Source organism: Zonotrichia leucophrys, chromosome 4A (genome assembly GCF_028769735.1).
Source record: "Zonotrichia leucophrys gambelii isolate GWCS_2022_RI chromosome 4A, RI_Zleu_2.0, whole genome shotgun sequence".
Taxonomy (NCBI): Eukaryota; Metazoa; Chordata; class Aves; order Passeriformes; family Passerellidae; genus Zonotrichia; species Zonotrichia leucophrys.
The window spans coordinates 19241052-19265559 of NC_088174.1; the positions used below are offsets into that span (position 1 = coordinate 19241052).

At 50.0% G+C, this 24508-nt stretch overlaps 1 long non-coding RNA gene across 2 annotated transcripts; it reads right to left on the reverse strand.

The window, feature by feature from the left end:
• On the reverse strand, positions 1–24508 carry LOC135447778 (uncharacterized). 2 transcript variants are annotated; one of them, XR_010440313.1, is made up of 4 exons: positions 24381–24475; positions 3363–3437; positions 3015–3275; positions 1–1401 (listed from the first exon to the last, which is right to left on the reverse strand). It is a non-coding gene; the product is annotated as an uncharacterized LOC135447778 (long non-coding RNA). The 2 variants fall into 2 exon arrangements; XR_010440312.1 differs by lacking the exon at positions 1–1401 and having other exon boundaries at positions 3035–3275; positions 24381–24508.

Sequence of the window (24508 nt, forward strand, 5' to 3'; positions counted from 1 at the left end):
TATGAACTTAATCTTTTTCTATTTAGTACTTATTAGTCAGAGTTGTAAATTGGTGGTGATTTTATACACTTTTTTATGATGTGTAAATCCATTTCTTGACTTAAAATAACTTTAGAATGTTTTTGTGTTTTAGAATGATTGCTAAAGTCTTGGTGTTGGGGTTTACTGGCAGTTTTATATGCCTGTAGCAATATACAGTTTAAAAACCAAGCTGTAAAGAAATTTATAAAAAAGCTCTCCTAGAATGTAAGGTAATTGGAAAGCAATGTTCTCCCTACCAGGAAATAATTTTACAAATGGAACCCATATTTCTGTAAATAAACATCTGCCTTCTCATTAGCTTCACATCAACCTATACTGAAATATACATCAGAGGAGGCTGTCAAAGCAGCCACAAAGGAAAAGCAAGAGCAGAGTTTAAAAACAAAGCCTTCAAAAATCGTTATGCTTTTCAAGTCCAAGCAGTAAATAGGACAGGAGAATGACAGGAGAATTGGCAACAGAATCTCACAACTAAAAAAAAAAAATATTTTTTTTTAAAACATAAATCTTTTGTTAGGCCAACTGTCCACAAGTGGTTTGCAGGGAAAAGAGACAGACGTGAGATTCTGACACACTGCAAAATGCCATCCCCAAAAATGCAATCAAGAGTCCCAAGCCAGCTGTCAGGCAGCAAACGAGCCCAGCAGCCACGGCTGGGGAGCAGCTCGGGCTCCAAGTGTTTGCTGTTCTGCTTCTTAAGAGCAAAGGATGAATCTGGCTCCCGAAAGAGCACAGGATCAATACCAATGAGAACATAATTAGAAGATATTAAAGAAAAAAAGAAAAAGTGGTGTACTTAGAGAACAAGGTGTCCTTGCTGAGCAGGCCCTGTGTGGCACAGCTGAGTCACTGCTGGGCCTGCACGGGGACAGTGCTGAGAGCTGGGCTGGCCTGGGGAGCTCTGGGAGCCCCAGGGCACGAGAGGGGCTGCTCTGGGTCTGGGTCCGGGCGGGGGCTGCAGGACGCTCCTCTCTCTTATCTCTTCTCTCTTCTTTTCTTTTCTCTTCTCTCTTCTTTTCTCTGCTCTCTTCTCTCCCAGAGCTGCTGCCCCTGCCCTGTGACAGCCACATCTCTGCCAGGCCATCCCCTGCCTCTGCTGGAGTCACCCCTACCCAATTCCCCCTTTCCCTGTCCCCAGAGCTGGATGCTGCCTGGGATCTCTGGGCATGGTTGGGCACACTGGGATTCACACCAGGGGCATACCTGACCTGATATCTGATCCCATCTGATTGTGCTCCCCATTCTGGGGGCCTGAACTGCAGCTTCACCAAGGTCCTCTCAAGCCCCGTGCCCAGAAATCCCTGAATTCACCCCTTGTGAACCAGCACGCACTTTGACCACCTCAGACTGGAAGGGGACCTGTAAGAGACAAAACCCAGAAAAGTTTCATTCAAAGCAAAGTTAACTCACGCTCAGGAATCCTGCTTGGTTTCCCAAGCAGCCTGGAAGAGAAAAACACAGGGTGAAGTTTCAGTGCAAACATGGCAAGACTTTATTGGGTGCTGGAAGTTATTTAGGAACCTGTGGCTGGCCCTGTGCCCACCATCAGCTATTACTGCACTGTATTTTTGCATATATTTGAGTTGAACTCCTCAAAAACCCCACCCAAGAGGTGCAGTTAGCCGTATTTTGCTTGTTTATGCAGTTAATAAATGACACAATTATTACAGTTATTAATTATTACAATCATTCCCAAGGACAGGCAGACACAGCACTGGTGTGGGGCACGTTCCCTCCTGCTCATGGCACAGCAGGGCAGAGCCTTCCTCACACACAGCTCAGCACATCCCCATGCTGGTGGAAAGCTGCCCTAGCACTGCTCTGACACAGCCCTGAGAGCAGATAAATCAGTACATTTTGAATAAAGAATGTATTCTAATACTGCCTTAATAAAACCAAAAGCTGTCGGGTTATGAAGGATCAAAAATAGCTGTAGAGATGGGAAACCCTGAGGAATCCAGGGGAGAGGCACCTCATGGGCTCACAACTCACTTCTGCTCTGTTTCCTGTTTATACCTTATAAAGCCAGCTTTTTCCTCAAAACAACTGTACAATAAATACCTTTTCTCCTCCCTATATTTCCCCCCCTACTTGGAAGAAAAAGCAGAAAGGCTTCGGCAATAGAAAGAGTTCCCTCCCATTTCAGCAGCCCAGGTTTTTATGAGGATGTTTCATGCCCCTTGACCCTTTGGGCAGGCCTGCCGCAGCTGCTCTGTCTGTCCCTTGCTGCACACACTGATCCCCTCCATGAGTCCCAACACAGCTTTTAGCTTGTGAGATTAAACAGTTTTCCAATACCACACATTTTTGCCTTGTTTTAACACTGTATTTACTTTCTTTGATTGCCGCTGCTCATATTCTTTAAATGACCATTTTTCATGAGCTCTGTGCTGGCTCACAAAGGCTGAAGCTCCACTTGGGATGCACCATTTGAGAGGAAGAGCAAACTTCAGGCCCACAGAGTGCCAGGAGGGGATGAATCACTGCACACACCAAAAATCAAAACCACAGCTCACACAAGACTCACAAGTGATGCATAAAAGATGGAGTTCAAATCCAAAATTGAGTAAGTAATTTGTGTTGATGCAGTGCAGTGAGACCAATCTGTTGCAGAAAGAAAGCAGCAAAGCTCCCAGAGTGCTGGGGTGGTCTGAGCCAGGAGGGAAAGGAGCTGGCCACCCAGAGACCATCATTAATGCCCATCTCCTGGACCACCCCAGGGGCTGAATTTATTACTGTCAGCACAGGACAGCTTAGGAAATAAGCAGCTGCTGGGAGACACTCAGCGAGCAGCATGACCGATCACCTGGGGAATTCAGCGAGACACAGGATCAAGGCCAGCTGTGCTGCTTAATCCTCTCTGCTGAATATTTTAAACATTTAAGCTGACTGGAGAGTAAAAGCAGAAAGCAGCAAACCAATGAGCTTTCCTTCCTTAGGCCTAAACAAGGAATGAACAATATTTTTCTCACCCAGAAGATCAAGAAGAGGATGCTCGGGAGTGCTGGTGGCAGCTGGAACCCGTCAGGTTGGCTCTGGATGGAACTGGCCCCAGCTCTGTGCTTTGGCCTCCAGATGAAGCTGATGCTTTCCCACAGGTGGTTTTATCAGTCCAGAGTTAAACACGATTTTACAGAGCTACAAAAACAGGGGAACTTGCAACCTGTCCAGGGTGAAATGTCACAGCACACCTGGAAGCATCCCTGCAGATGTGCATCTCACTGAAGCTGTTCCTGGCAAGGAGGAGATGGAAAAGGGAAAAAGTGAAACCTCTGGTGCTGCTCATGGCCACCAATACATTTTGCTTCACACTCACTCACAGTTTTACAGATTACATGTCAGAGCAGCTGAACTGGAGGGACACTGCAGCAGCATCTGGGCCAGAAAGAAGAATTCTGTGTAAAAAGGTTCAAATATTAGACAGGAATTGTGGAAGTCTAAAATCTCAGCCACTTTCCCAAAGAAAGACCAGACCTTTCTGTAAAATAACCCCGATCACACAGAGCTGAACTAGAAAAAGTGCAACTCTTGGAAGAGCAATATAAAGATGCAGGAGCATTTTTTCTGTTATAATTATTGCTATAATTGTCATTAGCAGCCAGCTGCCCCGTAGCTGCCATGCCACACCCTGCAGAGGGCAGGAGGGCAGGGGTGGATGCCCCAGGGAGGCAGAGCTGCACTGTGGGAGCTCTGAGCCTGCCAGTGCGGCTGCAGCTGCAGGAAATGCCCTCTCATGCACTGATTAAATACCAGAGGAGTTGGGCTGGAAGGGAAAGGCTTGGAAGGATTTTGATGCATGGACGTTGGGAAATATCAGTGATATTAGGAGTGCTATTTGTTGTCAGTATAAAGCACACAGCTTCTTTGCATAACTACATGAATTACTCCATTATTCATATTTTTACAGCTAGATAAATATTTTAATCCCTGTTTACTGCCAGTAGCTTTAACTAACTGCTTTCTGTAATCCTGTTATAAATCTCACTCATAATACATTATATCTGATGCAGATTCTGAGCTTTGCACTGGTACTTCCAGCAATCAGACTCCAGCTGCCTGCCTTGCTCTGAGGCCAGGCCACTGAGGGGGGATTGCAGCCTGAGCCTGCACAGGGACTTGAGGCAGAAATATTGCCAGCAACAGGCAAGGAGCAGCCTCAGAGGCACCTCTGGCTGCACAGCAACAAAGCACACAGAGCTCTCTGCAAGGGGCTTTTGTCAACCAAAAAGAGTCTCAGAGTTTGCAGGTCCCTAAAGAACTTTCTGCAGAATTTTTAAGCGGAATTTGAATTACTTCAAAAGACACTAATACACAAATATTGTATTGCACCCTCATCCCCCAGTCAGGTGTCTCTCAGGTGCTGCTGGAAGGGTCCCCATGGCACAGGCACCCCTGGATCACTCTGGCACAACTAACACTGAATTAACAAACCACTGGCAATGCCTGCCAAGAGCAGAACAGCAATCATAACATAACTGCCTCTAAACATGAAATATTTCAGTTACATAAGGAACAAGAAAACACAAGAATTTTCTGTCACACTTTGATGCTTCACTTACCACTGTGATGAATCAAAATAATTGCCTGGTCCAGCATTTAGCATGACACTAAATACAGTGCTGGATCTATTGATCCTTTACATGAGAGCTCTTTGAACCTCAAGTGAGAGCCTTCTTGCTTCTCCTCACTTCTTGCATTTTAAATTGTAGGAGGAAAACACATTTAATTGTCATATTCTGCCAGGGGGGCTGCTCCTTCATGCAATTTTTTAATTCATTTTTGCCACAGCACAGTGTTAGTGCTCAGGCTGGGTTTCTCTCATCATTTCAGTTACTGGTGGTGGTCTGGAGAATTTTTTAGCACATGAGAAAATTTTCCATGAGGCTGGATGGAAAGACTACTGAATTATTTAATGCCCCCGGCTACAGAAAGCCTTTAGAGGGTTGGTAACCTCTGGCTGCTGGCAGCCCAGCACCGCATCCTCTCCACTCAGGGTTCTCCTGTGGCAATGGTGCTGCTGCAGGGTCTCTGAGCGCAGGTTCAGCCAGGCCCTGCCCAGCCCAGCATCCCCAGCCCTGGCACATTCTGGGTTCCCTCCCAGGCTCGCTCCAGTGAGTGCTGCTCTCCTCCTGTGCCATCGAGGCCTCCTGGCACTGCAGGGATGGATGGCTCTGAGTGGGGATTCCTGATGTGCTAGGACCTCATCAAAAACAAGAGATGAAAGTAAAAGGATCCCTGAAAGCTTTGATTTTCATAGCAATCACAGAGGGGGAAAACTGCTTTATTTGAAAATCTGATTTTGAGATAACCAAAACAATTGTCAAATAAACACAGTGAGAAATCAGCAAACTTATGCAAAGAATATTTCAAAATTCACTGGCCAGAACCAGAGAAATGTGCCCCTAACAACACTGCAAGAGGAGGGGATTGATTGCATTAGCAGGGAATGATGTGCAGCTGTACTGGTTTCACTCTAAATATCTTATAAAGGACTTACAATCCAGCCAGATAATGTTCATGCTTTAATTTTTATCCAGCTCTGACTTTCAAATAGCTTTCCCTCAGAAGGAAAATGAAAAGATTTCAGAAACATGGTTTGATCCACAGAAATAATAAGACAAAACTCCTGCTGGAGTTAAAAGCCCCAGTGTATTAAAACCACAGGGAAATTTCCCTTGAAGGATTTGATATCAAACCAAGGGTGACCTCCTGTGAGCCCCAGGCTGGGGGCTGGCTTGCTCTGAGCACTTGGCTCCAGCAGGGCCAGAAGGGAACAGGAGCCCTCCCAAAGTGGGGCACAGCAATAATTGGGAATCGCCTCAGGAGCCAGCGGCGCGTCAGCTGCGGGGTCACACGCTGCTCCTGACACTGCATCTTCCCAAAAATATCATTTCTGTCCTCTCACACATCCCCTGCCAGCCCTGGGGCTGCTCTTCCTCCTCATTGCCCACCTTCCCTCACCTGGAATCAGCCCCTGAGCAGCACCACGGGGCTGGGAGGGTCACACAGGGGCAGGGTGGCAGCTGTGCCCCCTGAGCAGCACTACGGGGCGGGGAGGGTCACACAGGGGCAGGGTGGCAGCTGTGCCCACCTGAGCAGCACTGCAGGGCTGGGAGGGTCACACAGGGACAGGACAGGGTGGCACCTGTGCCCCCTGAGCAGCACTACGGGGCGGGGAGGGTCACACAGGGGCAGGGTGGCAGCTGTGCCCCCTGAGCCCTGGCACAGACAGAGGAGCCCCACAGCCCCTGCCAGCACAGCAGCTTCAGAGCAGCAGGGGCAGCACAGCCAGCACAGACCGTGGGCCCAAGACACAAAGCTCTGGATGTCTGAGGGCCAGGCACACGGGAGAGGGCGAGAGATGATGCAGCAGGACAGGAAATCGTTACATGTGAGGGATTCTCGGCATTATCCACCCTGCCCCTTGCTCCTCTCCGATGACAGCAGCAGAACATCAGTTTCTGGGCACGGCTCCACGGGATGAGAGAGCTGTGACAGCCTGTGCATCATGCAGGAAGAACAGGGGGTTCAGACACAGCGTGCTGAGCGCATCCACCCCTGCACCCCCTCCCCAGCAGGATCCTCAGCTCTGGGCGCCTTCTGGAACCTTCCAGCACACTGTGAGCAGCCCTACCATTGCACAGGTGTGCCCTGTGAGCAGCCCTGCTGCGACACAGGTGAGTGTCTGGGAGTTGTGAGCATTACACAGGTGTGCCCTGTGCCCTGTGAGCAGCCCTACCATTGCACAGGTGTGCCCTGGGAGCTGTGAGCAGCCCTACCATTGCACAGGTGCGCACCTGGGCACCTCCCAGCGCTGCCCTGAGCCAGGGCAGGGAGCACCACAGGGACAGAACGTTCTTGCCACAACAGCAACCAGGCTGCCCAGCTTCCACAGCACCCCAGTGCTCCAGAGGCAGCAGGTTCAATAAATTACCCCTGCAAAAAACAATAATGGAAGTTCTTTCTTTCCAATGACACAACAGAAAGTGAGAAGACTTTCCAATAAAGTAACAGAGCCCTTAGGTTAACAGAGATTAACAGCAAAGAGGTTTATAAAGCGTGAATCATTTCCTCCTTATTGTCCTCAAACACATTAGTGTGCTTTTCCTTTTTCTAAGCCAAATGTGTGACTGGCATTATTAGTTTCCTCCTCCTCCTCCTCTCTCCCTCTCATTTGGTTTTTAATTAGAGCACAGAGGGGGAAATGCATATTTGAGATGAAGAAGCACTGAGGAGGGAGAACAATAATTCTGAGTGTTTCAGTCATTGCTGCCCAGGATGAGCTGGATCTCTGTGAGGGCTCAGCCCCCGTGGTCAGAGCAGCTCCGAGGCACAGCCAGGGCTCTGTGCCCACAGGGCTCTGTGCCCACAGGGCTCTCTGTGCCCTCTGTGCCCTGTGCCCTCTGTGCCCACAGGGCTCTCTGTGCCCTCTGTGCCCTCCCCTGGCTCTGTCCTGGCACAGACCCTTCCCAAACCCTCTGTCTCACCTGGGCACAGCAGCTGTGGCAGCTGCCATCAGCAGAGGGCTGTTCCAGGCTGAGGGTGCCCTGCCTGGCACTGCCAGGGACCCGGTGAGCTGCAGGAGCCATCCCCAGCCCTGGCACTGCTGGGATGGATCTGTTTGCTCACCTCTCTCTGTTCTCCTCCTGCTCATCCCTCCCAAGGCTGCACCAGCCCAGCCCTGCTGTCGTCCCCTGCCCAGCCTGGGCACAGGCACACACCCAGCCTGAGCTGCACTCACCGCTCACAATATCACTAAATTACAGCCCTTGGACCAGGGGCTTTCTCTGCCTCCTTTCCTTCCACCTTGACTTTGGGAAAAATTTAAGATTAAAATTGATAAAGCTGCAATGACCTTTGCAAACCTGTTCAGTTTCCATCACTCAACAAATGCTTCAGGAGGGGTTTTGTGCAGAACACACTTAAATGTAATTATTATTGCTGAGTAATGTATTTCAGGTGGTGCACAGTGTTTGCAAAACACCATCACATGAGTCTATGGAAACCACAAAATATAAATGCCACATGACCAGGGCTCCATCAGTTCATTCCACATTGTTTTGCTAATATATTTACTCCAGCAATTCAAAAAATGTTTCATTCCAGCTTGTTTTCATTCATGAACATGACTTTATCTTCCACCATCCCTTCTGTGTTTATTGTCCCAACCCAATTTCATTTATCCTTTTGACTTGTAAGTGAACAAAGCCTGCAGAATTTGTGAACCAGAGTTTGCCCAGCAATACTCCTTATTTTCTATAACAAAAGGCTTAAAAGCATACAACCAGAATTGTAACACACGCATTGGGAGGACTATAAACCCAGACATTACTGATGAGCAAGGGGCAAAGGGAGAGGGCTCTGCAGCATCTGATAGAGAAAAAGTCACTCATGCCATTACAGTCTAATGAGTATGAAGGCACTCCAGAAATGCCAGAGCAAAGGCTTGATGCACTGTTCTCTGCAGGTAGGTTTGATGCTTTGCTAAACAATAATTTTTCCACGTAGTATTTGGTATTAATGGGCAAGGCAGAACCACCACACTGAGCTGAGTCCCAGCGCTGAGAATTCCTTCTACCCATGCCCTTCTGGTATTCTGAAGGTGATGGAAGAATAAAAAAATACCAGAAAGCTCTCACCACCCCATCCTTTAGCCATGGACCCTCTGCTAAAACTCAGTCCCTAATCCCATATATATTCAACTTCCAGTCCACCCCAGTGTACATTTAAATATTCTTCTACATTTAAATATTCTTCTGCTTCACTGCTCTTATTTCAGCATGGCCCACTCCTTACAGCACCACTATAAAATGGAGAGACAGGCACTCAAGCCCCTGCCCTGCAGATTTCCTGTGAGTCTGACATTTCCCCTCAGACAATGCCAGAGCCCCAGGTACAGGGGCAGAGCAGAGACTCCGAATTTCAGAGAATGGTTGTTATTTGGTTCATGAGCACTTGTTCTACCCAGTGTGAGCTGGAGGGGGTGGGGGAGAAGGGGCTGCCAGTGCATCTGCTGGCTGCATCCCATTGGGAAAAGCTGCATATGGCACATTCTGATTTGAATAACTTAATCACAAAACAGATTTCTTCCCTAGCTGCAGGATGGGCTGTTCAAGACAACTGGTTTTCTCTTAAGGCTCCCAAGTCTCCTTTGGAGAAACTGGGACTCACAGCCAGAAGCCTGAGTCCCCAGAGCACGTAACCGAGCACTGGGAAGGGGCTGCTCCAAGGCAGAACTGCACGTGGGCTCACGGTGCTCTCCTGAGCATCCCAGGCTGGTGCCAGCCCACTCACCCCATCCCCAGTGCCCCCAGACCACCTGGATGGGAAAACAGCTCTGAGCCCATCTCCCCCACAGCTGCTCTGCACACACAGCCTCCTTCTCCTCCTCCTCCATGGGCTCCTTCTTGGGCAGTTTGCTCTTTCATTCTTTGGCTGTAGCTGTGCCCCACTGTCCCTGGGCAGTGCCTGCCCCTCTGCCAGCCCAGAGGGGCCAGAGTGCCCATCTGCAGCCCGGCCTGGGCACGGGGCTGGGAACGCAGCCTGGCCTGGAGATGGGGCAGAGCATTCTCTGCCAGCATGGCCGGGACAATTCAGTTCAGTTCAGCCCAGCCCAGCCACCCACAGGGATGCTCAGGGATGCCCAGGGGTGCTGGCCACGGGCACTGGGAGCAGCAGCCAGGCTGTGATGAACGGCCCTGCCCATGGCCCTGCCCATGGCCCTGCAGCCTCCCCGGAGCCCAGACAGTGATCTCATGCTCCAGACACCGTGACTCTAGCACTGCTGAGCCCAGCCCCAGCTGTCAGTGCTGCAGTGAAGCGTTTCACCGGCATTGCAATGCATGGTGCATGGTGCATGGGTGTCCTGCACACCACAGGGCAATGCAGGAGCCCAGCTCTGCAGAACTTGCAGCAATTGCAGAGCACTGTTTGAAGCTCAGTCCTGTCTGTGTAGAATTTCATGGATTTCTGCAAAACAGACCCAGAGTGCTGTTCCAAGGAAACAGGACAGCTACTGGCATCACAGGCTGACTGTGCCATGTACTACCTGCAGGTAAGGGATACAGCTCCTGCTAAACCTGATAAAGCAGGAATAAAGCTCCTGCTAAACCTGATCTACAGCTCCAGTTCATGTTTAACCACCCTGCCAAAAGGCAGAAGCACTAAGGACTGACCTCTTCTACTGACTCTTCCTCTTGCACCATCCCCTCCTGCGAGGTCAGCCCTCTCCTGGAGTGGGTGGCAGAGGCAAACTCTGGTTTACTGGAGCAAAGCCTCCTTCATGACAGCCTGAGCTGATCCGAGCACTACAAACCCAGCCACGTGGCTCCCCAGCTCCTGGGGCTGTGGGAGTTAACACTGCAACTATCATTACAGAAATGTTCAAAACTAGCAGATAATTTTAGCACCAGCATTAAAAAAAACCCAACAGCCTATCTTTTCTCTCTAGAGTTCACACAATCAGAAAATATCCTGGTTGCGTGTATTAATACTCAGGACAAGTCCAAATGCAATCTGGTCTAAACTTCTATTTGAATTACCTTTGGTCACCTTGAGCTGGTTCAGAAATTGGTTTGGGGATTCTTAATAGGGAGGAGAAGAGACACTGATTTCATTAAAATCTACAGTTTGCTTTCTATTTAAACTCTCTATGCCTTCATTTTTAAAATAACATTCCCAAAAATTATTTTTCCCTAAATAAAGTGTTGAGGTTTTTTGCTTGGTATCAATCACTGTCTCTTTATATCACTAGGATCAAAATCTAGTGTTTCACTTTTGGTTTGAGACAGTGGTCTGCTGTCATTTCCAAAGAGAAATGTTCCCTTTATGGAAGGAGCCCTGATAAGAGCTCAGCAGAAGACAGGTGGTACCTACCTGGCTGCACATGAAATTACAGCACCACATCCCCAAGAGCACAGCAGCTGACTTTCCTGGCCATCAGCAACTCCTGGGGCTTTTCCCTAAATCATATTATTGTGGCAGAGAGAATTGAGAGAGGAAAGGTGTAAGCAGCACAGCATGTGAGTGAACACACTGCGGGCAGAGGCACACAGGAGCCTGCAGCAGCCCCTTGTCCCAAAGCAGTGGGCTGTGGGACAGTGCCCAGCGTGGGACAGAGCCCACCCTGCTGCCACAGCCCCTCTGCAGAGCCCACCATGGTACAAAGCCCAACATGGTACAAAGCCCACCCTGCTGCCACAGCCCCTCTGCAGAGCCAGCCCTCGTGCCACCCCAGCACCTGTGGCACCTGGCCAAGGCTGTGGAAAGGCTGACACTGCGTCGGGGTGGGAGGGGAAGATGCAGAGCGCTGAGACATCAAGGAGCAGAATTTTGAACCAAGACTTTTTCCAGAGAGAGGAGCCCCAAGGAGCCCTACAGGAAGTGCCTGTGCTGCGTTTCCCAGGGCTGCAGAGAGAGCAGTGAGCAGCAGAGCAGCCAGGAGAGCCCTGAGCCCAGATCCTGCTCAGGCACTGGGGTCGGCTGGGCTGAAACTGGCACCCAGCACCAGCCCTGCCAGAGCAGCCCACTGCTGGCAGCCTCATGCCCTCCTCTCAGGGCACAGGGAGAGCACTGCAGGGCCCAGAGCACGGAGAGCAAAAACAGGGACCAAAGCTCCAACACACAGATTTTAGTACTCAATACGTACAGAGTGTAAGCTCTTTTCTTTAAGGAAAAGATCTCCTAGCAGAAGGATTCCTCTGTCTCTCCCATGTTTATCTTATAAAGCACTACAGATATTCACACAAATTTGTTTCTCTACATTAAACTCCTCAAGATATTGCTTAAGAGTAAAAAATTCACACAAGTAAAATGGTTACATTCATACATTAAACATAATGAAACACAATGCACGTATGAGATGCCTGTGAAATATTTATGTGCACATTTATTTTCTTGTAAATACCTTCTCCATTAAGATTCTGGCTTGATCCTCTGTATAAGATGCCATTTTTCCTACAAAGTGCAACCACTGGAGAATGGCAAATATAATTTTTCTCTCGGTGAAGAGGATGACGATGATGCCCAATACATCAATGAAATTCCAGTCTGTGTTAGCATCACTGATGGAAAAGGAAATTGGATTCTACTGGCTAATCCATTGTTAATGATTTCACTTCATAAATACACTTAGGCTTCATTATAACTTCTTGCTATTGGAAATGGTTTAAGCTTTGGGAAAAATATTCTTGGGAGAATCAATTACCAGCATGGTACCTTCTAATATTTTAATTTATTTATTTTTCACAGGTCAGAGCCCTCAAACCCAGGCTTGGCTGGGCATCAAACCAGTGCCATTGCCTCAAAGCCAGGCTTGGCTGGGGATCAAGCCAGTGCCATTGCCTCAAGCTCCCTGCAGCAAACAGGGCAGGTTCCCATGGGCTGAGTTCCACCTATGGGAAGGGCTCAGTGCTCTGTAATTTCACAGAGTGAAACTCCTGATTTTCCCCATCAGTCCTGGACAGATTGAGCTCGGGCTGCACCACAGGCTCCTCACACCACCGTGGTTTTGAGGCAAACCCCTCCTGGCAGGCCCAGTGCCCGCAGGACACGGGTGGCAGTGTGGCACCAAGGCAGAGATCTTTCCACACAAGGGCTTTTCCCCTTCCCTGGTACCTTTCCCTGGCTCTGACTGAGAGCCTCCACTGCTGCTGCTCCTCCCAGGTCCTGTCAGGCTGGTTGGTGGCAGCAGAGGTTCTGCACGTGTGCTGAGCACATTTCAGACACTGTTAAACGGGAGAGGCAAACGGGGCGGCTGAGCAGGGAGGCAGGAGCTGAGCACAGCTCCAGCACACGGCACCCTGGGCAAGGCCCCACTGCCCCACACCTGCCAGATGCTCTCAGCACCACAGCAGCCCCTCCAGCCCAGGAAAGGTCCTTGCAGGGCTGAGACCCCCCTGGCAGAGCTACCACAGGACACCAGCCTGGCAGGAGTGTGAGCTCCCCCAGTCAAATGGAAAACATTAAATAACCAGACAGGACATTAAGGTAAATTCAGTACTAGATGGAAAATGGAATTGCCCAGGAATAGGGTTTATAAACAAATATTGACCCCTAAGGCTTTGCTCTGGTCAGAGCCTCTAGAGACTGCTTGGGTTGCACCAGAGCCAAGGTTCCATGCTGGAAGTGCTTGAAGGGAAAAGTGGGTAATAAATAGTGCAGAATTTCCCAGCACAAAATAAAGTTTCATGTTTTCTACCCAGCTCCACAGGAGAATTTTCAGTATTATGCATTAGTTGAATTTTAGAGTGGTTCAAGTAAATAGATCACAAATAGCAAAGGAAATGTGTTTCAATAACACAGGTGTCCACATGAATATATGCATGAACCCTGGCACATATTTTTATTTTGCTAAGAATTGAAAAGTTGCCCTCTGGCATCTCTCATTGTTGTTTGCTGTAAATCTCAGATGAAAACGCAAACAGGAAAGGGCACAAAACTCATTGGTAATCCTGAGGAAACAGTGCCTCAGCCCCAGAGGCCAAGATTACCCAAGCCTGCCCAAAGAATCCTTGTGGCAATAATTAAGCAGCAGCTGTACAGCTCAGAATTGTGGGGTGACATTCAAAGTGGACATCCCAGACAGCTCACAGAGCCCAAGTTAATGCACTGAATTGTGGAGCCAAACCCACCTGTGCATCCCCACCAGCACCCGCCCTAAACTCCCTCTTCTTGTCCCTGTCACCTTGTTCATGTCCCCCTTCTCAGCCTCACAGAGCTGCAAGGTTTACAGGCCATGTCCACATTATACAGTATTTTGGTCATATTTTGCTCTAGATACTCTCTAGGCTGCTTCTTCTGACATTCCCTGCATTGTGTCTGCATTAAACTGAATATGGCACCAGAGAAAGTGAAAAAGATGGTATTTTAAAAAACAGCTTAATGACAAAACTATTTGTTTGACAATGCAGAAAGGAACAGAACTCTAAGTTTCCCCAAAGAATATCAAATGCTTTGACTATAAAACAGCATCTGGATTCCCCATGGAAACATTGATCTGATGGGATGTCAGCTGCAAAGACACCACCAGACACACACAATTCTGCATTCAGCCCAGTTCAGCCCCTTGGAGTGGGGAGTCCTGGATGCTCAGTCCCTGTGCCAGAGCGAGCACTGGTCCAGCAGACAAATGGCTCTACCTGGTCACAATTTCATCTTGTTTGGAAATTCACAGCTCACAAGCAAATCTGCCAGTGGCACAAGAAATCCTGTATTTGTCTGAGCAATGGTCAAGAATCTTACCTTTACTGGAACAGAATCTTGGGATCTGGCCAGGTCATTGGCTTTGAGGCCCAGGCATTTCCAGACAAACAGATGTTTGTCCTGCCTGCATCCATGCCTGCACTGCACCTTCAGGGTGCTCCCACTGATGCAATTAGAGGTCAGTGGTAGAAAAGGAAGGTGACTTACTCAACATCACTTTCTACACCCCTCCTGAACTGCAGTGGAGATGAGACAAAAACAAATTTGAAATGCTTTAAAGCAAACAGTTTTAACTATGAACCACATATTTTGGCCACAAGCAGCACTGAAATACCTGGTTCCTTGAGGTATCAGACCACAGCTAAAACTCTGATGATGTATGTGCAAAATAGCCTCACTGCCTGCATTTGGCTTTCTGGTCTGTTTTACAGCTATTAACTCCTCTGCCAGTGATACTTGCTGAGATTAATTTTCAAGCAACAAAGAGCTAATGTGCTCTCTTCTCTCCTCAGCTGGGCAACCACAGCTCCCAGGTCACAATGCCCATTTCCTCTGCTTCAGGAACTGTGCTAGAAGGAAGAAAAGTCCTTCTCTGCAAAGCAACAGCCAAGGAAGAACTCAGGGCTTTACCAAATCAAACCAGCTTCCATTTCTGCTCTTAAAAAGCTTGTCTCCTACAAGGTTGCTGTGATTAAATAACGCACTCTGCTTGCTCCACAAAGCAGATGCTCCTTTACAAACCCTGCATTTCTTGAAGAGGAGACACCCTCACCTCTTACCCACCCTCCTGCCCTTCCAGAATTACTCAGGGAACACAATTATCCCAGACAGGCTTCCCATAATTGTCCAGGTCCTGATACCTCTCCAAGCTGATTCCAAACTGGGCTGAGCCCCCAGGCTCCTGCAGCTGATGGGACAGGCAAACTGCCCCACTGCCTGTGGCTGTGCTGGGGGAATGCTCCTGCTCCTGCCCACACACATCCCTTATCCCATTCGGCTGAATGAGCTCATCAGTGCTACCAAGTGCCTCTGCTAACGCAGCCCATTCTCACTGAAAGGGGGCTGAAAGATGATGGCAGGTGCAGGGTGAGAGCTGCAGTGGGTGCCCGGGCAGGAGGAGCTGAGCAGGTCTGGGTGAACAGCCTGTGGGCACGGGCAAAGTGGAGAGAGCCAGGCAGGACATGAATGAACAGTGTGGGACAGCACTGCTGCCGTGCATGCCCCCAGACTCACACAGCAAAACCTCCCGACAGGTCACCACAACAGCACTGACATTTTTTGTTTGATAAGTGAACCTTCTCCCCTGCAGGAGTGGCTCTCTCAACACTCAGCGTGGCCAGCTCTCCCAGCACAGCGCCCCAGCAATGCCCAGCCCTCCAGCCCCAGCGTGGCCAGGGGTGTCAGGGCAGCTGCACAGGCTGCCTTGGGAAGGAGCCCAGAGACAATGTCAAACAGCAAAGAGCTGCACAAGTAATTTAGCAGAGCTTCAAACATCTCATTAATTTAATTTATAGGGAAAAGCTGTCAGCCTTAATTTTAGTTAAACACTGAACCACAGGTGAACCTTGTGCCTGTGAAACTGCCAAGAGAAAAGCTGCACGTTTTCTCATCCAGCAGCCGTGCCCTCATTGACCCGTGCCAGGAAGGTGGGAGAAGCCAGCACAATAACTTCCTGGGAAGCCCAGGAGTGCTCTGGGCGCTGGCACACCTGCAAGCTCTGTGTTTGCCGCAGAACCACAACAGCAGCTGTGTTTCCACAAAGCCACAGCTGCTGGAAAAGCAGAGCGGGCCCAGCTGAAGGGTGGGAGCTGCTCTCCCTGTCTGGCTGCAGGGCAGGCTCTGCTGCAGGTGGCATTTGCACTGTGCAGGTTTCCCAGCTCCTCCCTCACGCCCAAGGTCTGTCCTTGTGCCTGCAGCACAGGTGGGATTACAGGACCTTTGGCAGCTCCTGTGCTGCCCTGTGAGCCCCTCTCTGTGTCTGTGGTTCTGATGGGCTCGGAGCTGCCTTTCTGCTCCTCTCCTCGCTAAACCAGAGACAGGCACTGCCCAGGAGGGCTCCCGGCTTGTTTCTGGGCAAGGCTAACAAGCACCTCCCAGAGACAGACACAGCTCCTGCCGCAGAGCTGCCTGTGCCTGTGGCTGGGAGGAATGGGAACTCGGGAGCCTCTCCCTCAGCCGGCTCTGGCTCCAGCTCCCAGCCTGGGAACGTCCCCTGATGGCAGAGTCAGTCCCTTCAAGCCTCCCACTGAGAGTGAACCTGACCAGGAGGGATGAACGACAAACAGACTGCAAAGAGAGCACTTCTGTGGTGCCAAGCTCCTTCCCAAGGCTGGCTCGGCAAGCAAACCCCCTCCAGGATAAACCAGGAAGGGTGACCCTGCCAGTGGGGGCTGTCAGCATTCAAGAGCTGCCAGTGCAGAGGTTTCTGCAGCTGCTGAGCTCCCCACCTCTTTCTGGGCAAACCACTGGAACACAGCCCCATCTGCAAGCAGTCTAACAGGAGCCAGGTGTTTGTGCCCCTGCAATGTGACAGAAAACTATTCCTCCAAGATTGAAGAAGGCATGGCCTTTTCTCTAGGTGTTTGTAAGCCTCTGCTTTGGAAGCAAGGAAGAACCCAATACATTTCTCAAAAGCCCCTGCGGTTCCCTGGCAGGTGAGGTCCAGCCAGCTGCTTCCCTCCATGAGCAGCCTTGTGCAGGGCAGGAGTGGCCCCAAACACCGGCCTGGGGACGCCCATGGCATCCCCTCCCTGCTGCCCCTGCCCTGCCAGGTCCCACAGCCAGCATTCAGAGCAGGCCCCCCTCCACTGGCACATCTCTTTTGGCATTCCAGCTGCATGGGTTTTTCCCATCCTCCTTACTCGGTGCTTTGTTTTAAGAGCTCAACCTCCGCAGTAATTTCATAGGTTTCTATTCCTAGCATCAGGAGAGGGAAGGGAGAATCTAATAATATTGATGAATAACCAAGCTCTGCTAAGAAGTCTGCCTTTTCTTTAATTTAAAAAACACCTGCTAGGAAAAGTAAAAAGGGCGCGTCACGGCAGACTGCAACAAACACAGAAAGTGACAGATATGGGACCCCGTTCCAGGCACATCATCAGCATCAGGGAAAACAGAGCACTGTGGCTTCAAAGAGCTGGGACAGGCTACAAAACAGATCACAGCAAGTGACACCCTGACAGGTGAACCCTGCTCAAAAGCACATTTGGCCTTTCCTTTGAACAAACACCCACCCATTTCCTGGGCCTGTCTTTCGTGTTGAGATCCACCCACCAAAGAGTATTGGAATAAACAACACTGGCAGGATGAGGCTGGCAATGGCTTTTGGGCTGGCTGGCACACGTCTATTCCACGTGATTCGTGCTGGTGACTGAGCATCCCCATTGGAAAGCAGCTCAGCCCCTGCCCCAGCCCAGCCATGGGCACAGGCAGAGCCAGGGCCATCAGCACAGTGGCTGTGCACAGAACCGCTCTGCAGCAAGAGGGGGCCTGATGAAACGGAGATGGAAGGAAACAGATGCTCAAAGGGATTTCATCAAAGTTCATGTGGAAAGAGGAGAAAAACAGCAATAAGGGGAAAATAATATTAAACTGCAACTGATACCATTTGTGGTGAGTGTAGAGCTGGTCCTTTATTATCTCCAGGAGCAACATTCAATGCCTGGACTACAGCAGGGAGCTAAAGGCAAGCAAACAGCTCACTGGAGCTTTGGCAAAATGCACAGAGCAGGATGAAGAAGGGGCCCTGGTGCTCCCCTGGCCCTGCTGGGGCTCCCCAGCACCAAGCAGAGTGCTGAGGCTCCTCTGCACCAGCCCTGCCCCAGCCTCGTGTTAGGGATGAGCAGCACTGACACCTTCCATGAACTGACTCAGGCAGCAGATGCAGGAGCTGACAGACTGGTTTCTCCTGCAAGTGCATGCCAGGAGACATAATTAACAAGGAAAATTAAGAAATAAGAGGCTGCATTTTTAAAAAATTATTTCTAAATTTCTATTCAATATTCCTCCTCCATCCTAAGTGGAGGGAAGCTGTCCACCCACAAAGCCCCTCCTGGATCCCTGGCACTGCTGCAGCACCAGCAGGGTTTGCTGCTCTTGCCTGGCAGATGGGCATTTATTGCCCTGGGCTGCTGGGAGCTGCTGGGCTGCAGTGCTGGCTCCAGGCTCTGTGCTCGGCCAGGCAGGGACCTGCTGCCTTCCCTGCCTCCACAGCCACTCTGAGCCCTGTCACAGACCAGGGGGATTTTCTGGGAGAGGACAGCTCTCCCAAGGTGCAGGGAACGCTCAAGGGAAAAAGAAATTCACACAAGGTGAAGAGCAGCAGAGAAGTTTGATAAACGACGGTGAAGGGCGTGGGGGCTGTCAGAAAGGCACAGCTTCCCCAGGAAGGGCTGCCAGAGCCACCTACAGCCCAGGGAGCAGGGCACAGCCTGGGCAGGGGCACAGCCCAGCTGCAAACACCCCCAGTGCCACTCACAGCACGCCTGGGATTCTGTAACACCAAGGGGAGAGATTGAAAAAACATAAAAATCTGTGCCATAAAGAATAAGAGACTGATAAATAATACATAAAACAAGAAGCAGATAGCTCTTGTAGCCTTTTAAAATAACTCTTACGTGGGTATTATATACCATAAATACCAAAGCTGCACTGCAGCCCTTATGTGACAAGTCACAGACTAGTCAGAAAACACTTTCTGAGATCTGAATCATGGCCACTTATATATTCGCTTTTATTAGGCAAAAAAAAAAAAAAAGAAGGAGAGAAAAATTAATAGCATCTCTCAGCAGAAAGTTATTTCTAGTCTTCTACTTTGCAAAGGGAACTGTCACTCCACTATTTTGGTGGGTGTAATGGCACATGCTGTACCGACCATATGTAATCAGAGAATTAAATGCTGGCTCAGATATCAAGACATAATGAGATACACACATTTTTTTAATGAGAAAAATGATTGAAAATAAAGCCCAGTAGAGTGAAAAACACAGATGTCTCTGGCATGATAAAACTTTCTGGACATGTAGATCCTGAGTTGCCATTGTTGGAATTACTTAAGGCTCTTTTAACTCCAAGTTGATGCTTTCAGCTTCTCTCCCCAGAAAGGGTCTGTGCCAGCCAAGCCTCTGCAGTGGTGGCTGGTGGGGCTGGCTGGGGCAGCCTGCCCCATTGGTGCACAGCTGGGTTTGGGCTGCAGCCCTGCAGAGGGGATCTGAGCCCCCAGAGGCTGCAGCTGTGCCACGGGGAGGGTCCTGCTGGAGCACAGTGCTCCTGACTGCCTCCATCACCCCGAATGCACCAGGGAGCCCCGCCAGACACAGCCCCAGCTTCCCAGCAGGAGCCCTCCTGCTCTGGCTGCCTCTCCTGCTTGATTAGAGGGGTGCAGGGGCAGCTGGCAGGCAGGAGCTGCGTCCCACAGTGCCACCACCCCTGCGCCCCACATCCCCACCCAAACCACAGGAACGGCTCAGCAACCCTGCCCTGCTGGGGGCACAGCTGGGGGCACTGCCAGGGGCACAGCTCTGCCAAGGGGGGCTGCTGGGAATCATCCCTGCAGCTGGGCTCACTGGACAGGCCCTGAGACCTCTGTGGGCTCTTCTCTTCCTCATCCTCTCCTCTGCCCCTGCAGCGCTCTCTGTCCCGTGGCAGGTCCTGCCCACCTCACCCAGCCAGACCAGCCCTGAGATGGCACCAGGTGAGCAGAGGGTTGGGGGATAGAGCAGTGATGGGCAGGCACTGCACAGCCCTGGCACTGCTCACAGCCCTGGCACCGCACCCTGGCACTGCCCCAGGGGCTCCCCTCTGCCCCACTGCTCTGAGGCCACCTGGGCACGGCTGCCAAGGCTTCCCTTCCTCCACCAACACCTGGCACTTTGCTCCCAGATCCTGTTATCTCACCTTCATCTTGGAGAAGGAGGGTTAAAAATACATCTTCTGTCCATTTGAAAAGGGCAGAGAGGAAATACAACAGTACTTATTTTTGGCTGCAGAACCCTGATTTTTTTTTTAGCTAGCCATAAAATTTTACCACTTCAAAGGGGTCCCTGGAGGGGAGTTTTTAGAGGAGCCTGAGCTTGTGGCTGAAGCTGCCTCTGTCTGGCTATCACAAGCCACACGTGGCTTCAAAGTGCCTCTGATTGCAGTCTCCAGAACAATGTAATCCATAAGTTTACATTAAATATTTATATGACACTATTCTGTACTCTTTTTTGTTTAATTTGTCTTTAGAATTTATCCCAATGTATTAGCAAATTTAATTACTTGACACTGCCGGTACCCTTTAGTAGGAACCCTAAGCTGAACAAACCAACAAACAAACCAACAAACCTGTCTGCACAGGCCCCTTCATGGACCAAAACAGCAAAATCTTCCTTGACCATGCCAAGATGCATGGGGAGCAGAAGTGGACTTTGGAACAGGAGAAGAGTTTATCAGAAATTTGGTATGGAGAAGAACAAATGCAGTTTCCAAAAAGGAGAATTTGTTTTTACACACTGAACTATTAGGTTGGGGTTATTTTCCAGAACACTTATGACGTTTCAAATTTAATAACAGCTTCTTAAAGCTATAGGATGAAATTTCCCAATTAAAATGGAAGGAAAATGTTAGAAATTAAAACATCACCATCCAGCCAGACCTGGCATTTGCGTTTGTTGGTCTGAAATGAAAAACAGCACAGGACATTTTGGCAACTGCAAACCATTTTGCAGATTTGTAGTTTCAGTAAAAGCACTGTTGTGTAAGGCAGAAAGCTTCAATTTGAGTTTATTCTCGCTGTCTCTGACAGGCACAAGCACCACTGGAGCAGGACTGGTGTCTCCCACTCCCAACAGTGCCATTTGTAACTGGGAAATCCATCAGGTGGGGAAGGACAGGAGCACACTCTGCTGTTCCTGCTGGAGAACCTGCAGGCACTGGGAAAACCCTGCCCACAATGGACAGAGCCATCTGGCAAGGTGAAGCCATCTGCCAAGTCCAAGCACCCTTTTTCCCACAGAAAATTCTCTTTTCCTGGAGCACCAGACTGAAAATTCCTGAAAAGGAACTCTGAGATGACAGAGGACTGCATAAAAAGCCAAACTAAATCCAGGAAAAAGAGATCTTTGTGCAAATCCCAGAGAATGCAGCAATGAATGAACTCAGTGTGTGAGTGTGGAACACTCAGTGCAAGGCAAGGACTGACTCAGCTCCAGCTGCCTTTCAGGAAGCAGAGCAGATGCCAAGCAGTTGGAGGAAGAGCTCGGAAATGGAGCTGGGACATTGCAGGGAGGGCCAGGAGCAGAGCCAGGGCTGCAGCCTGCCCTGCCCAGAAACTGCCTTTCCCTCTGCCAGCAGGGAGAAAACCAGTGCTGCATTTTCAGCTGCAAACACCCACCCTCAGCCCCTGGTCCCCAAAAGGGAAACATAACCCATTTGGGAAAAAAGCTCTGTGGATGAAAATCTGAGATGTAGAGGCGGTTTTATGGAGATCAGCCAGTTTAGACAGATTCAACAGAGTCCCTTCCACACCCTGCGCCGTATGTATTTATCATTGTACCTGAAGATGAACCTGTGGTGTTGGATTAATCACTCCAACTGAGTTTATCATTTCCAGGGTTCCCAAAGAACAGCCCCCATCATCCCCTCTGTTCTGTCACAGAGCCAGCAGCTGCTCTCTGCTAAGGTTTTCCTGGTGGAAGTTTCAATGGTTTGGAATAATTCCCCAGCACTCTGGATTTATATATGTTGCTGTAATCTCACACATTCAATGATGCTGGATATTAAAACAGGAATTTAGCATACTTGGAAGTTTTTTTTTTAATTATTAGATGCCATTAAAATATTTATATGCTGGGTGCAAGTTTTCTTTCCCAAAGGGGTCTCTTTTACAAATAACTGTAACAGTAGTTGTGGGTCACAGCAGAGTCTGCTGCATTACTTTCAGGGCTTCTTAGCATTACCAAACTTCCAAATTATCAGCAAATTAAAATAGAAAATTATTAACTCAGAATGAAACTAGTAACAGCCAGACACCCAGACTGTGAGCATTCACAGCAGCTAACAAGTTGAGGCAGGGGAAAAAGCAAATTCAGAGTAAAATGAGGACCAGGTGCCATCTCGTGGCTCCACAGGCACTGCACAGCACAGACGGGGAGGGGTGGATTTGTATGCTGCGGGCATCATTACTGGGATTTAAAGCAATCGCTGCTGCAATCCCTGACACGCTCTCCCTTCAGGAGGCTGCAGACACTGCTCCAGGATTTACAGCTTCCCTGGAGCGCTGGCTCCCACCACAAGTCCATAAAACTTTTACCACCCAGCTCTTGCACCGCAGCCATAAATCCTGCCTGCTTTATGGCAGGGAACACAATCTGGCACTGCCTGTGAGCGGGCTGGAGCAGGGACCATTCCCTGTGCCAGGGCTGCCAGGGCCACAGCCCGGGCTGGATCCTCACCAGGGGACCAGAGCTCCTCCTGCCCTGCTGCCAGGCCAGGCTGGCACTGCACGGGCGGTTCCTGCCCTGCTGCCAGGCCAGGCTGGCACTGCTCAGGGGGCTCCTGCCCAGGCTGGCACTGCTCAGGGGGCTCCTGCACTGCCCTCAGGCCAGGCTGGCACTGCACGGGCGGCTCCTGCACTGCCCCCAGGCCAGGCTGGCACTGCACAGGGTGCTCCCAGGCTGGCACTGCTCAGGGGGCTCCCAGGCCACACTGGCACTGCTCAGGTGGCTCCTGTGGCATTGCCTGAGTGTGCAGGGATAGGACTGAATCCATTTTCCTGACAGAGCTTCCAAGAGGAGGCTCTGTTAAGAGGAATGAAAAGGAGCCAGAGCTGCCTCTGCCTTCCCTCCCACACCACAGGAGCCACACACTTAACCCAGGCCTGGTGCTCCCTGCAGGGCTGTGCCCACAGCACTGCCCAGAAACTGCCCCAGCCTGCCCAAACCTGCCTCAGGAGCTGCATTAACGTTCCCAAAGCCACAGATATCTCCAGCTGGAGACAGCACAGAGGAATCAATATTTTAAGGCCTGGGAAATGTCCATTTAGATTAATGCTGTGCTGAAAATAGCACTTCTTGCAACTCACCAGATGACTGCTACAACATTCAGGGCAGTTTAATGGAGTGATATTCCAGGTATATAACTGCTCTGAAGGAAACTCACTATCCATCACCTGTGTTCTACTCTGTTTATCTGCAGTGATTGCTTTTAGAAATATCTTTTTTTGGTGGACTCACATGCAAGTCATCTCTCGTGGCTAAGCCTCACTGGGATGATGAACAAAGCCACCAGCTTTGAGAGCCAAGGAAGGTGCCCTGCCTGTTGCTACAGACAGATCAGCCTGGGCAAGGGCCCAAGCAGGAGCACAGCAGGGCTTTTAACCCACATCAGAAAGCCCTCCCATTTCCTCCTTACAGAGATGGAGTCAGCCCAGACCTGAGAGAGGAAAGATGCTGGGACACCAGTGTGCTGTTTTCAGAGCTGAGTCCACAGTTCCAGTGCCACACAACCCAGAATCATCCTCCAAAGCAGAGAAATTATTTTATCCAGTTTTTACAGGTAAGGGACAGGGTCAGAACCAGTAAGGTGCTTATAGGAAGGGCTCTGATGGAGAAATTGCTGCTAAAATTCCCCATCTACACCTTGGCCCTGGTGATGTCACCTCTCTGTGGGTTCAGTTCCACCCTAAAACCCCCCTGGGCTGCCCAGAGCTGTGAGCCAGGCACAGCCCAGGGCTGCCCGGGCAGGGCGGGGGGCTCAGGGGTCCCTGCATGTCCATCCCCTGCATGTCGGGCAGGCAGCCAGAGCGTGCCCAGCCCAGGCAGGGAGGGAGGAATTTCACTGCTCCAAAGCTTGACCAAGACTGCCACCTACGAACACACAGCGGGAATGACTAGAACTGTCTCATGCTTCCAGGCAGAACATAACAGAAGACAAAACCCCCTAGAACTGCACTGGTAAAGTTGTTTAACATGAAAAGCATCTTTCTTTTTCTCTTATTTTCAATATGGTACCTTACTGATGTGATACCCTGTTATGTACAACCCAATAGTCCCCTTAAGGAGGAAGAAATTCCTCTTTCTTCCCTCCTAGCTAGGACCCAGCTGTGCATTAACCACATACATAGTCATTCTTTGAGTCTAAAACAAGCATTTTTGTACCTGGAAAATTTGGGGGCACCTGGAAAGGAGTTTTCCCATGGGAGAAATCAGCACAGACCTCTGGAGCCAAAGTGGATGCCCTGACGACAGAACTGTCCTTGTTTTATCTTGTGGCCATCTGGAAATAA